This window comes from Maylandia zebra, linkage group LG5, assembly GCF_041146795.1.
Source record: "Maylandia zebra isolate NMK-2024a linkage group LG5, Mzebra_GT3a, whole genome shotgun sequence".
NCBI classification, from domain to species: domain Eukaryota; kingdom Metazoa; phylum Chordata; class Actinopteri; order Cichliformes; family Cichlidae; genus Maylandia; species Maylandia zebra.
The window spans coordinates 24,802,533-24,815,686 of record NC_135171.1 but is presented as its reverse complement, the minus strand read 5'-3'; the positions used below and the strand labels follow the sequence as shown (position 1 = coordinate 24,815,686).

General features: G+C 39.9%; 1 protein-coding gene and 1 long non-coding RNA gene across 2 annotated transcripts in view; both read right to left on the bottom strand.

Moving 5' to 3' along the window:
• syn2b (synapsin IIb) overlaps window positions 1–13,154 on the bottom strand; it is a 91,922-nt gene that overhangs the window by 41,373 nt on the left and 37,395 nt on the right. The window lies entirely within an intron of this gene.
• LOC143418753 (uncharacterized) lies at window positions 10,120–11,814 on the bottom strand. Its single transcript, XR_013098769.1, has 3 exons — window positions 11,021–11,814; window positions 10,824–10,935; window positions 10,120–10,743 (listed from the first exon to the last, which is right to left on the bottom strand). It is a non-coding gene; the product is annotated as an uncharacterized LOC143418753 (long non-coding RNA).

The window sequence follows — 13,154 nt, the reverse complement described above, 5'->3', positions numbered from 1 at the left end:
ACACTTCACGTCTGGCTGCTAAACGGTCATGAAATAGACAGGACCATTTCAACAAATATCTACCCTGAAAGATGTATACATGGCCTAAAGTCCTGTATTATATAATGAAATTTACTTGGCAAGTATACTGTCAATAATCGTGGTATAATGACTGTATCTGCTGCCTATTATATCCTATTACACATACATATATAAACATTATGATAGAAAGTGTTCCTTGGCACTCTATTTCTCCACTCTTTTCTCTCCTATTTTAGCTGTTGTTTACCTTTCAGAGGCATTTTTCCACCTCTCACTCAGTAGTTTTGATAATTGATTCAGTGTGTAGGTGTATCCAAAAGATGCAAGAAAACAAAAGAGTTGTGCACAAGTGATCATGCAAGGTACTTTGTGTTAATTGTGGAAATGTTATATTGCTGACATATTTGCCTACCAGTAGAGAAGACAGAGAAAAATGTAAGTTGTCAAGTTATGCAAACACTTTGAAAAGAACAAAGCTGTGATTTTAATAAATGAAAGCTGATCTACTGTAGTTTCATATGATCAAGAATGCTTTAATTTTTACAACATGACTGCTGTCCCTTCTTTTGTTGTGGCAATCTGAGCCAGTATTCGCCTTTGCCTCTACTGGATCTACACTTGAGATTGTGGAAATCAAGATTCTGGCTGCTGGGGTAGAAGGGCATTATAAGTGTCTGCTCAAGTGTAGTGAGAGACAGCTGGTGCAAACAGACAATGTAGGTGCATGAAAATGAAACACAGGGATCGGTGAACTTTGCAGGCTGTACATCAAGAATTCATTTCCAGTCTCTATGCAAACTTTCGGAAGTTATTGTGTCATATGGTGGAAAGATGAATAAATAGCATCATCTGAAATCACTGGCTAAGGTGTTTATGTTGGACTACCAAGGAAAGGTGTGAGAAAACAGAAATCCTTAACAGGATATAAGTGGAGTATGTATTTATACACTCTTGTTCAAAAAGGGATACCTGCTATTTTGTCATGTTAAACTGTAGATTTCATACAGTGGTGTTTACGACTCCTATTACAGAGCAATGCAAACTGGCTCTAACCACAATATAATGAAACCCTGGTGTATAACTGAGCATGAGGACAGTTCCTCTGAGCCAAAAAGACTGTCTTCAAAAAGACACCGCACAGGTCCTCACAGGCAGCTTCATTAAACACCAGTGAACGATAGACTGTGCTCACTATTGATGGGGAGCATTAATTATTGTTGGATGAAATAAAATCCTCAAAGGTACACTATATTTCACGTTAAAAAAAAAAACAGTCTGCTTTCCTTTAAATGCACTAAAATTCAAAACAATATATGACAAACATTGAATGAATACAGACATACAGTTTAGTGAAAAATACTTAATGGAACTCTATGAAGTACTGGGAAAACTGGGAAAAAGTACACGTCTACTTCTTCCATATGAATTAAGAGAGTAAATCACCTGATCATCAGCAAGTGTGACCACACCTATAAAAGCAGAAGTTGTGGTTGTTTGCTGGTCTGGAGCACTCAGGCGTGTGTGTTAACACAGAAAGAAGAGAAAAGAGAAAGCCTTCTCTAAAAACCTAACATGGCAACATGGCTTCGGCCTTCAAAGTTTTGGAACAATTTTCTTTCGACAGATGAGACCAAAGTGGAGATGTGTGCCCATGATACACTGCACCGTGTTTGGTGTAAACCAAACACAGCACAGTAGTGGAGGGATGATGATTTGGGATTGTTTCACAGCCACAGAACCTGAGCATCTTGCAGACATTGAGTCGACAATGACCTCCTCTGTGTATTCTAGAGTTAAATGTAAGGATGTGACAGATAAAGCTTAGTAGAAACTGAGTGATGATACAGGACAAAGATCTTAAGCACAGCAACAATTCTACAAAAAAATAAGTGAAAAAGAAAAGGAGCAAAATTTTGTGATGGCCTAATCATAGTCCAGACCTTAACCTGACTTAAATGCAGTCCCAAGACTTTAAGAGAGCTGTGCATAAACGAATATCCACAAACTCCAGTGAACTGAAGCAACATTGTAAAGTGTGATATTAGAGTCTGATCAAGTCATACAAAAAAGAATTACTTCAAGTTGTTGCTGCTAAAAGTGGCTCTGCAGGGTACAGAATCATGAAATGAACTTGGTTATACAAAAGAGTTCTTAGAGACCTGTGAAAACCTTTTTTTTTACATTACTGTATATGATATTAGGATTTATTTTTCATTTTTTACAAGTATACTTGTCTATTTGATCTTTAATTTTTCTTTGACACTGCTCACACTGATTTATTATAATCCATCAATTTAGTTTCCAAGCTTTGTCTGACCATGTTGTGACAAGCAGCTTTCTGATGACTCATGCTAGTTGAGAAGGCCACAGTAAATCACTAAGAAACTCACAGACACTGACAGATCAAGGCATGAATAGGCAAACATAATTTACTCTCCTGCCTTTCTCTCACTAAGCAGGGTATCAGTCTTTTTTACTGACACTCCGTGCTCTTGCTCAATGTTAAAATTGGTCAGGAGAGCCAGACTTTTGATAGGCTGTGCTGATGGAACAGACACAGCATAGAAACCTTTGAATCAGTGGTATTGACTTGTACATTCTTGCCTTGAGGTGTAGATGTCGCTTGAATTATTTAGCCGCAGACAAGGGGGGCTGTAACTCCTCCTGCTATCATCCTCCTTCAGTGAGCCCTACAGGAAAACAGGTATCCCAGAGACTGAAGCTCATTTGTGTGTCTAGAAACCACTGCATGTTGTGGAAAGCAGGTCATATGATAAATTATGGCTCCTTTGATTTCAATTAAATACAGAATATTGAAAGTATTAGAATTTACAGGAAAATGGTTTAAATATGTTTGCTGTTCAGGTTTTAATTTAAAATGGAGAAATAAATTTTAGATACATTTTTCTTTTGAAGTTTTTTGGGACGGCAGTGAAATAACTGTCAGTGAGTGATAACTGTTTCGCTGCTGATGGAAGCAACAACATGACGAATGTAGAGGCACACGTGAGCTTTCTGTTTGTTCCAACTCTGTGCATTAGAAATAGCTACCATTAACAGCAAATATACAACCAAAGCCAGAGTAATCAAATAGCTTCTTAGGAGTGGATTGCCTGGGCTAGCTGACCCTTAATCTGATTGCGTAGCAGCCCACTTCAAGACCAGGCTGAAGGAGACTCCACGACACTGCATGGAGAGGGCCGATGTGACGTTGATTTCTGTACATAAATTTGATAAAATATATAAGTTTGACTTGACTTGTCCAATTACTTCTGAAGTCCCAAACATTGTATAAACTAAAAATACACTTTATTCAGTTCTAATGCAAACCAACACAAAATAAATCTTATATTTCTTTTTAAAATTGTATGCACTTAAGCACAGAACATGAAAAAATACATATAACCAAATATTTATGGTCCGCTCCACGCTTGTACATTTCCTTCAGCAGTGTGATAAATGGGGCTGGAGATGTGTTTATGTCCATGCAGCAGAAGAGGACTTATCTGTGTGGTTTTGCCTGCGTGGTTGCATTACATTACTGTGACCAACACAGACCTGTGGGGCAGACTGCCCTCTCGTGTAGATGCCGAAGCATGCTTCTAAGTTTGCATGTATGACAGCACCCAAATACAGCACAGTGTGTGTCCTGATGAAAAAGGACTCATCTAGGGAGCATTTTGAAACTAACAGCCTTAGATGATTGTTTTCTTGAGGTTTCGCTTAACCCCACATGCAGATGATTTGTCGTTGGGCTGTGTGTGCCGAGTGTGGCTTTGGTTTTGTGTCTAAGTGTGTGATTATTATGGTTGGTATCCTTGTAAAGAAGGAGGGAGTGACAGCAATTTGTTTTATGTCATTCCTTTAATTTGACGAGTTTGTTTTTATTTTGTTTTGCAGCTTTCTTTGTTTTTCTCTCATAACTTCTCTTGTTTCTTGCCAACCCTCTACCAGCTTACAGTTATTCATCGGGTCTCCTGTGAGGTTTTCTTCACTCAAGTTTTGTAAAGAACAAATCTGCCATTGTTTATATTGTCAACAACTGTATTTCTTCGGGACTATTTTCAGCTACAGATTAACACATATTCAGTGTTTATTTCTTTCATATCAAGTGTTATGAAAGAAATATCAAGTATTTTGTCTAGTGTGAAATTATATCGTCAGTTATATCGTTATCACAAATTTTCAAATGTATATCATGATAGATATTTTTGGTCATATCGCCCAGCTCTAGCAGGCAGTAACCAAAGCAGAGCTACTAACAGCAGACAGGAACAGAGACACAGAGAGGGAAACAGAGGATGCACTTAGAGGGCGTAAGGGCAAAGATGAGGGAAAAAACTACAAAACCAAACACAACATTAAAACCAAAACAATAACAAAACCCCCAAAGCATTACAGCCATAGTGTGACCAATACAGCCAGTCGGGTCTGTTTCCGCTCACATTGAATGCTGTGGTATTTGTACTTCACTAATTAGTGGGATGACAAAGCCAGACAATTATCACAAATATGTGGCAAGACTGCTTCTCCGGGTAGAAGCACACTAACCTCCTCATTACTGCAAATTGGTGGCTGAGTCAGAAAAGCCTCTATGGCTGTGGTAAAACTCTGACTGTTTGAGACTGTTGTATTTATGTTTTCCAATGGACACCAGAGTAAAACTAAACAAAAATAAAAACATATTTAACTTAATAAGTTGTTAGTAAAGCAAAGTTGAATAGGGCAACAGCTAATTGTAGATGAATATATTTCCAGCAATACCAAAGTCAAAAACTCCCAGTTACACACCCGAAGAGTGGCACACATTGCTCTAATTGCCCTGATTTATTCTAGAATGCTTTCTAAAGTCTCTCTCTATACTGCACTGTTCCAAAAAATAGTAATGTCAAATGATTTTACAGATGTGTACTGTTTTTCTAGAATATCATTACATTTACATAAGTAGACTGTGATCTGACACGTCAAATGTAAAATAACGTAACGTCACTGTAAATGTAATAAAACACAATTTACTTGTTTGTTAAATATATTTTGTTGTACATATGCATATTTAGATCGTAAAAATACATCCAGAAATGTCTCCCATCATGCCTTGGGACATGTGCTGCTGTTCAGATGTTCTTGTTTTATTGTTTATGGTTACGTTACTTTTAACTGTTATCTTGAATGTTGTGTTTACGCCGTGGTGCAGCGTCACTGACAGTTGTTGTTTTGTAGAGAGAGTGCTGTACCATGAGTGACTTCTGTTGTGCTGTTGTTGAACCTTGAGGCACATTGTAGCACCACAAGTGTTTTATTAAGGAGCTCCCCTACCAGCTTGGGGTTAAATAACAAGCTCAATCTTTCTCTGTGCGCTTCTTTGTTAAGATTTCTCTGCATGCCATAATGTAAAACATTGCACAGACACGCTGTGCTAATTATATATTTTTGAAAAAGAAATGTAGAGGTAGGAGTTGCAATAAATATAAATAACATGACGCAAAGCATCGGCCAATGAATGTGAACTAACAACAAGGTCGCGGGTATGGCTGCGATCGTAGGAAAAACCCTAATATGAAGGTATTTTACTGTGCATTTTACAGTAATGTTCTGTTCTTCTAGAATATCATTAAAGTTACGTAAATAGACTTTGACTTCACATTTTAAATGTAAATTAACGTTAAATCACTGTAATGTAATACAACATAATTGTCATGATTATTAAATGTATCTGTCTGTAGCTACATATGCATATTTATATTGTTAAAATACATTCACAAATGTATCATGATTTCACAAATATCTGTCCGTTATTTGAAAGATTGAACTGTTGAATTCAAATGTAATGCTATGGAAAAGTATATAACATGATCCCTATAAGTATTGTTATCGTTGTTTGTTAGGGCGTTCGTGGCTCAAGAGTTGGCAGTTCGCCTTGTGATCAGAAGATTGCCGGTTCGCGCCCCGGCTCGGACACTCTCCGTTGTTGTGTCCGTGGTCAAGACTCTTCACCTACCGCCTACTAGTGATGGCCAAAGGGGCTGATGGTGCAATATGGCAGCCTCGCCTCTGTCCCAGGGCATGCAATCAATTATTACTTAAACCAACTGTTAACTGTATATTTCTGTACATTTACGTATTATGATTCATATTTCCACATTCAGTGACCTTGTTTATAGGTAATTTCATTGTTTGATCGCGTAAAAATGTTCCTAATTTGATGTCTAAAAGCACTTGGAAAAGGCAGAATCCCATGTCAAATTAGCGCAACAAACTCTATTTTCATTACTGAAAATAACCGTATTTTTATGGGACAGTTCTGTTATTTTACGGTCGTATTTTTGGCGCCCCAGCTGCCGGAATATTACCGTTTTTTTAAGATGTTTTTTATTCCTATTTATAGATGGTTTCATTGTTTAATCACATTAACATGTTCCTGATTTAATGTTTAGCGGCACTTGAAAAAGGCGAGATCCCATGTCAAATTAGCGCAACTAATTGTATTTTCATTACTGGAAATAACCATATTTTTATGGGACAGTTATTTTCTGTTCTTTCACGGTCGTATTTTGGCGCCCCAGCTGCCGGAATATTACCGTTGTTTTAGGATGGTTTTTTTTAACAGTGTGTGTCTTGGCAGGAAAAGGAGCTGAAATGGTCAAACAGTAGCTAAGACAGCAGGCAATTAATTCCGCATTTAAGTGATCTGTCTGTGCACGGATTATCTGCACACACTCCTTGAAATGGGTTGTGGGTTGCCAGGTTGTTCTGACAGATGGGTTGAAATTGTATTCAGTGCATGGACTGTGTGTGTGTGTGGACTGTCTTTTAATAGACAACTTGAAAACTTGGGTACCATTATGATGGTACTAATGCATCCAGATTATTCAAAATGAAGTTTGTACCACATGCTAACATTAGCATCATAATAAATGTGATAAAAGATGCACTCAACTTTCTGGGGTGGTTTATCTGCAAATGTTTTCTGTCATGCAATTAATCCTCTTGGTTGGGCTTTCTATATATTATCATTTCTGTTTAATTTTTTAAATCCCACTGTTGCATATAGCCAAAATGTGTTCACCCATTAAGGAGCACTTCATCAGTGAGTGCTGTTATTTTTGTTTTTGTTTTTTAGTATGTGTGTAACATCCTGAAATAGTTCTAGCATTGGATTACCAGGATTTTAGCAAATATGTTAATTTCAGCGAGAGCCAATGCCAACACAACAGAATAAAACAGTCCTGACTTAAATAAAACGCCATCAACTTAGTAACTTAGTCAACAGAAAGCTTACAAACCGACACCTCAACCCCTCATCAACCAAGAACAGGGGCCCGTTCTTCGTACCTCGCTAAGTAGGTTAGCCGGATTCGATTGTTGACGATTTCGCGTGATCCTGGATCAGTCGGTTCCCCGAAGCTCATCCGGGACTTGCTGTCATAGCAACAGAGCCGTAAGCGTAAACCTGCTCGGGAGCAGGTTTACTTTATGTAAACAGGATTAGATCGCGGCCACGCAGGTATGTCCGCTTCATTTATACGAAAGCAACAGCGATATTTTTCCACTGTTTCACCATAAATAAATATTATCAATGTAACTAAAGATAATGCAGCACTTGATCCTTTTATTGATGTCACACAGATACATACAGGTCATTTCCTAAAAAAGGGAAATGAACTATTAACATTCTATTACATGTATGTGATTATTACAGATGTAATTCATATTTCAGAGTAGTAATTGTAAATTACTTCGTGTAATCAAGATGAGAGACCACGGCTATAAAAGCGAAGGTGGATTTGGGAAGCCTGTCGCAGCCATGTCCTGTCCGTATACGCGACCAACCCATTGCGGAAGGTGCAAGATTGATAAGGAGAGTCCTCAGAATTCAGCGTATATTGCGGGATAGACAGGATCCTTTAGCTCAGCGCGACAGTGTGCTCATTGAGAGATATCGATATTCCCGTGAGGGTATTATTTACTTAACCAACTTGTTGACGAGGGGGTGCAGGACCACCACCTGTCTTTTTTTCCTCTGCCCTTTTCTTGGTTGCTGTTATGAACAAACTAACAGAGTATTACAGGCCAGTATTACCTTGCCAAGAGACGCAAAGCAATCTAAGAGATAAATATTACCATTCTGTAGAATACTCCTGTATTCCACTTTTACTTGTTCCCATGTTCTTGTGGGTCCTGTTGTGGCTCTAATGTGAAAGGGGATATAATATAACATATTATAATATAATATAATGCCATATGATATTGGACAATATAGTGTCATATGATAGATCTACCCTACCGCCTACTGGTGTTGGCCAGAGGGGCCGATGGCGCGATATGGCAGCCTGGCTACAACCGTAGCTGCCTCCACCAGTGTGTGAATGTGGGAGTGAATGAATAGTGGTATCGTAAAGCGCTTTGGGTGCCTTGGAAAGCGCTATATAAATCCAATCCATTATTATTATTATTATTAAATTACCTACGAGTTTGATTTGTCAGCAACTTTCTGCCAGCCCTCTCTCCTTGCTTTTGCAGCCTTTGCAGTGTTCTCTTGCGTTTTAATTAAACTCTGAAACTCCTGAAATCCCTCACTCATGAGTTCTTGCTCTGCTGCCGGAAAATACCGAGCACGCCCCTTCGACATTTTCGCCGACCAATCAGCGGGTTGCCGATCAATGTTTCTACTATCGATGCGTAGCCCCTTTTACGACACCCAGTGATGTCACATTCCTGCGTCCAGCTGTAGTAATCGTCAACAGCAGGTGTGTTCGGGGAACCGGATTAGCGAGCTCACGGTTAGCGCGATGATTTGATCTTGGATGTGTCATTTGATCTTGGATGTAGTAAGCGACGTACGAAGAACGGGCCCCAGGGCCCTATTTCAGGAAGCCGGTTTAGAAAACTTAGAGTGAAAAACGATACTCAGGGTTGAGTAACCCCGAACTGTCCAACTCGGAATATTCGGTTTCAGAAAGGCTGATAACAATTAGTTCAATCAACGCGGAGTTGCTTTAACCCCAAGTGAAGCGCGCGCACGAGGATACATAAAGCCCTGATAAGCGGAGCACAGAGTAAGCGAGTCACCATGGAGACGGAGGGAAAGAAGGCGCGGTCAATGTATTTTACAGCGCTTGAGGCCGAAATTCTGATGGCAGCATATGCCGATAACATGCAAATTTTGCAGAAAAAAAGGTAACACAGCCTCAGCTGCAAAAGAAAGGGAGCATGCATGGCAAAACAAAGCCGACAGAGTCAATGCGTGAGTGTTAATATAAACATTGATCTAGGGATTTCCACCCATTTAACACGTTATTTTATCATATGTTATTTTATTTGTTATTTTATACATTTTATGTTGTGATGTGATGTGAGCGCAGGTGCAACCCAACAGGCCCCAAACGTTCCTGGCAGCAAGTAAAAATGAAATATAAAAATATAGTCCAAACAGGTAAGGTGTAATTGTATTATGAGCCATAGTGCTTGGTCTGTTTGTCCGATGTAAATCAATTGCAGTTAGAGGCTACATTAATTTTCTTTCTGTAAGCACTTATTGAAATTATCTGAGCACATTACAAGTACATATTTGCTTACTCTGTATGCTCAAATGTGACCCGTTATAGCCAACAGAAAAAAAGCGGAGGCCCGAAAAACAGGTGGGGGTCCTCCACCACCACCACTCACAGAGGCTGAGCAGTTGGCCCTCAGCCAAAACAGTGGGCGCCCTGTGGCTGAAGGCATCTCTGCGGGGACATCCTCTGAGTCAATAACCCCGCAAGACACAAGTGCCTACATAGGGGGTAACTTCAAAATAATACATGATGTGCATACATCCTTTCTTCACAGTCACCTTTGCAGTGCTGCTCATTCATTTGATAAACTCTTCACCATAATGAATTTGTTTGTAGTGAAGTTATTTTCCTACTGATTTTGCCTTCCCTCAGTCTTGGTTGTCTTTGAGAGCATAATGACAATGAAGTGTAAGCTGAGTGCTATATGTTTGTTAATTGCCATTTGGTCCCTTGTAAGTTATAAGTGACCTGCATAAACCTCATATTCTATCAGTTGATGGTGATGGTGTACTGCATCTGGTGCAGCCTCCTGTTGAGCCAGACCAACATGCAGTTGTGAGTAATACTCCACAGATTATATGAGTTTACAGTAGAACAGCAATGTTGTTTATTTCTTTACTGCAGGAAAATAATGAAGAAACATTGACAGCTGTTACAGAGGAGGAAGCAACAGAGACACTTTATGAGGTTTACATCTTTTAATACTTTGTGTACAGGAAATACAGGCGACCAATAAAGCCAGTTGAACAGAAAATCTGTTTATTCGTCTTTCAACATGTTGAGGTGATGGGTCAAAAGAAATGATTGTGACATATGGTGTCTCTGACTGCGCTTCCATCTTGTATGTCCGTGGGAGGGTCAGGATGTTCATGGTTTGGATCACTGCTGATGTTTGGTTCAGAAGGACAGTGTTCTCCTCTAATTGTGGCAATGTTGTGAAGAATCACACATGCCACAATAATGTCACATGCCCTTTCTGGGGTGACCCTGAGTCTTTGCAGGCACTGGAACCGGGCCTTAAGCATTCCGATAGTCATTTCGATTCTGGCTCTTGTCCTGCAATTAGCCAGATTATATCGCTGCTGTGGGCCCGGGTCAGGGTAAGGGGTAAGCAAATAGGGTAAACATGGATACCCCCTATCACCAAGCAAGTAGCCAGTGAACTCTCCTAAGACAGAAGGATACACTTCAGTTCAAATGTCCCTGTAGCAATTGGTCTTTATATATTTTAAAGTATTTTCAACTCACCATGTCCAAATTTTGTGCTCAGTGTACATTCACGGAATATTTGTGAGTCATGGACAGAGCCTGGCCGCTTGGCTTCCACATTTGTGATAATGTTGGCAGCATCACATATGATCTTCACAGTGCAGAGAACACAAATTAGCATCCATTACTATAATGAAATAATTTGTTAGTTTGAAATGCTACAGGGAACTATGTACCTGTACATTAATGCTGTGGAAAGACTTCCTGTTCACATAGTCTCCTTCATTTACTGAAGGAGCAATGATTGGAATGTGAGTGCCATCTGTACAGCCAATCACGCCTGGGAACCGTGAAAATAAATGTAAAATTTATGTAGTAGTTCAAGTATCACCACATCATAAATTAAGTTTTGGTCATCCTGATACCTGCAATTTTGTGGAATCCCTCTTTGATAAATCTTGTGGGTCTATGACCGGGGAACACCACAAACGGGTACAGGAGACGTTTCAGTGCAACTGTAACATTCCTGACTGCCCGACAGACGGTAGCCTTGGAAACGTGCTCAGCGTCACCAATATTGTACAGAAAGCTCCCGTTTGCAAAGAAACGGAGTGCGGTACAAAGAATATGTAATGGACTGAGCGCATGTCCGCGATGTGTCACATGCGCAATATATGGCCTGAGGATGTTATCCAAATAACTTATTGATTGTGCTGAGAAACGGTAACGTTCGCACAGGAAATCATCAGGTAATGATAAAATGTCCAAACGCGCTCTGATCACTCTCTCCCGGCGGAGAGCTCTGCGGAGTATTTGGGCTTCAAGATCTACTGGCTCTTCAAGGAAGGGACACGCCATGTCTGACACTTCCTACTGTCAGGTTTCCGACAAAGAGGCGGGGACAGTCAGGGTTAGTTGTAGTAAACCTGCTAGGGGGCAGGTTAGCTTCACGGAGTGTGTCGTCATAGTGACTCACTCAGGCTTCAGCTGAACTCGCTTTGTGAAACCGAAAAACCAGAGTTTTCGTTAACTCAGGGTATACTTACTCAGACTTTGCACTAAACCGGCTTCCTGAAATAGGGCCCAGGACAAAACAGTGAATAACACAGAAAATTACAGCTCTCCCCTAAAAACATCCCCTGGCCACTGTAATAGAGAGACACAAAGGCTAATTCTATCAGATCTTAGACGCCATAAAGAAACCTAAGAAAACAAGAAAGCAGCCACCGCCGCCAACAACAACAACAACATCAACCCTGAAGTGTATAGCTTTGGTCAACTTATATAGGCCCTGGAGATTATCCATTGGCTTCAGGTCTCAGACTTTAGCCAATGACATGAAAAGCAGGATGATCAGGAGCCAGTATTAGGGAAGTAGGAAAGTAGGGTAGAATCTAAAGGTTTAGGACCAGGAAGCAACATAGTAAACATTAACCTCCTGTATACTCTTTGTGTTCTTTTAAGTGAATGTAACAACTTGCTAAACATCAGCACATTGTTCTGTGGTCACGAAGAGTCTAATTACCAATTTAAGAGGAGCCTTTGTGAGTCTGCAGTGCTATTTTGAGCTAAATGCTAAGATTAGCATGTGAACCTTGTCACAAGGACAATGCCTTGATATTTAGCAGGTACAGATGCACTCACTGACTACTCCATTAGATACACCAGTGTAATCAGCAAATCACATGGCAGCAACTCCATTATGTCATGGTGACATTCTCCAGACAACTTGCTGAAGTTCAAACAGAGCATCAGAATGGGGGAAAAAGTGATCTAAGAGACTCCAAACATTGTATGTTTATTGTTAACAGATGGGCTGATCCCAGTATTTCAGAACAGAACATTACAGTAACTACCAATGACACTTAATACAACCGATGTATGTAGAAGAGCATTTCTAAATGCAAAAACCCCTGAAACCTTGAAGCAGATGGGCTAGAGCAGCAGAAGACCATACTGGTTGCCACTCTTGTAAGCTAAGAACAAGAAACTGAGGCTAGGATTGGACAGTAGAAAATTGGAAAAATGCCACCTGATATTATGAGTATCAGTCTCTACTGCAACAATCAGATGGCAGGGTCAGGATTTGGTGTGTACAACTCAAGTTGATGTAACATGGAGATGTTTTCTTCACACATTTTGGCCCCTTTTACCGTTGTTTTAACACCGCAATCTGAGTATAATTCCTGACAACAGTGTAGCTATCTTCTGATGAATGCTTCCAGCAGGATAATGGACCATGTCAAGGTTCAAATAATCTCAAACTGGTTTCTTGAACATGACATTGAATTCACTGTACTCAAACGACCTCCACACTCCACCATCTTTGGGATGTGTTGGAACAGGAAACTCCAATCATAGATGTACAGC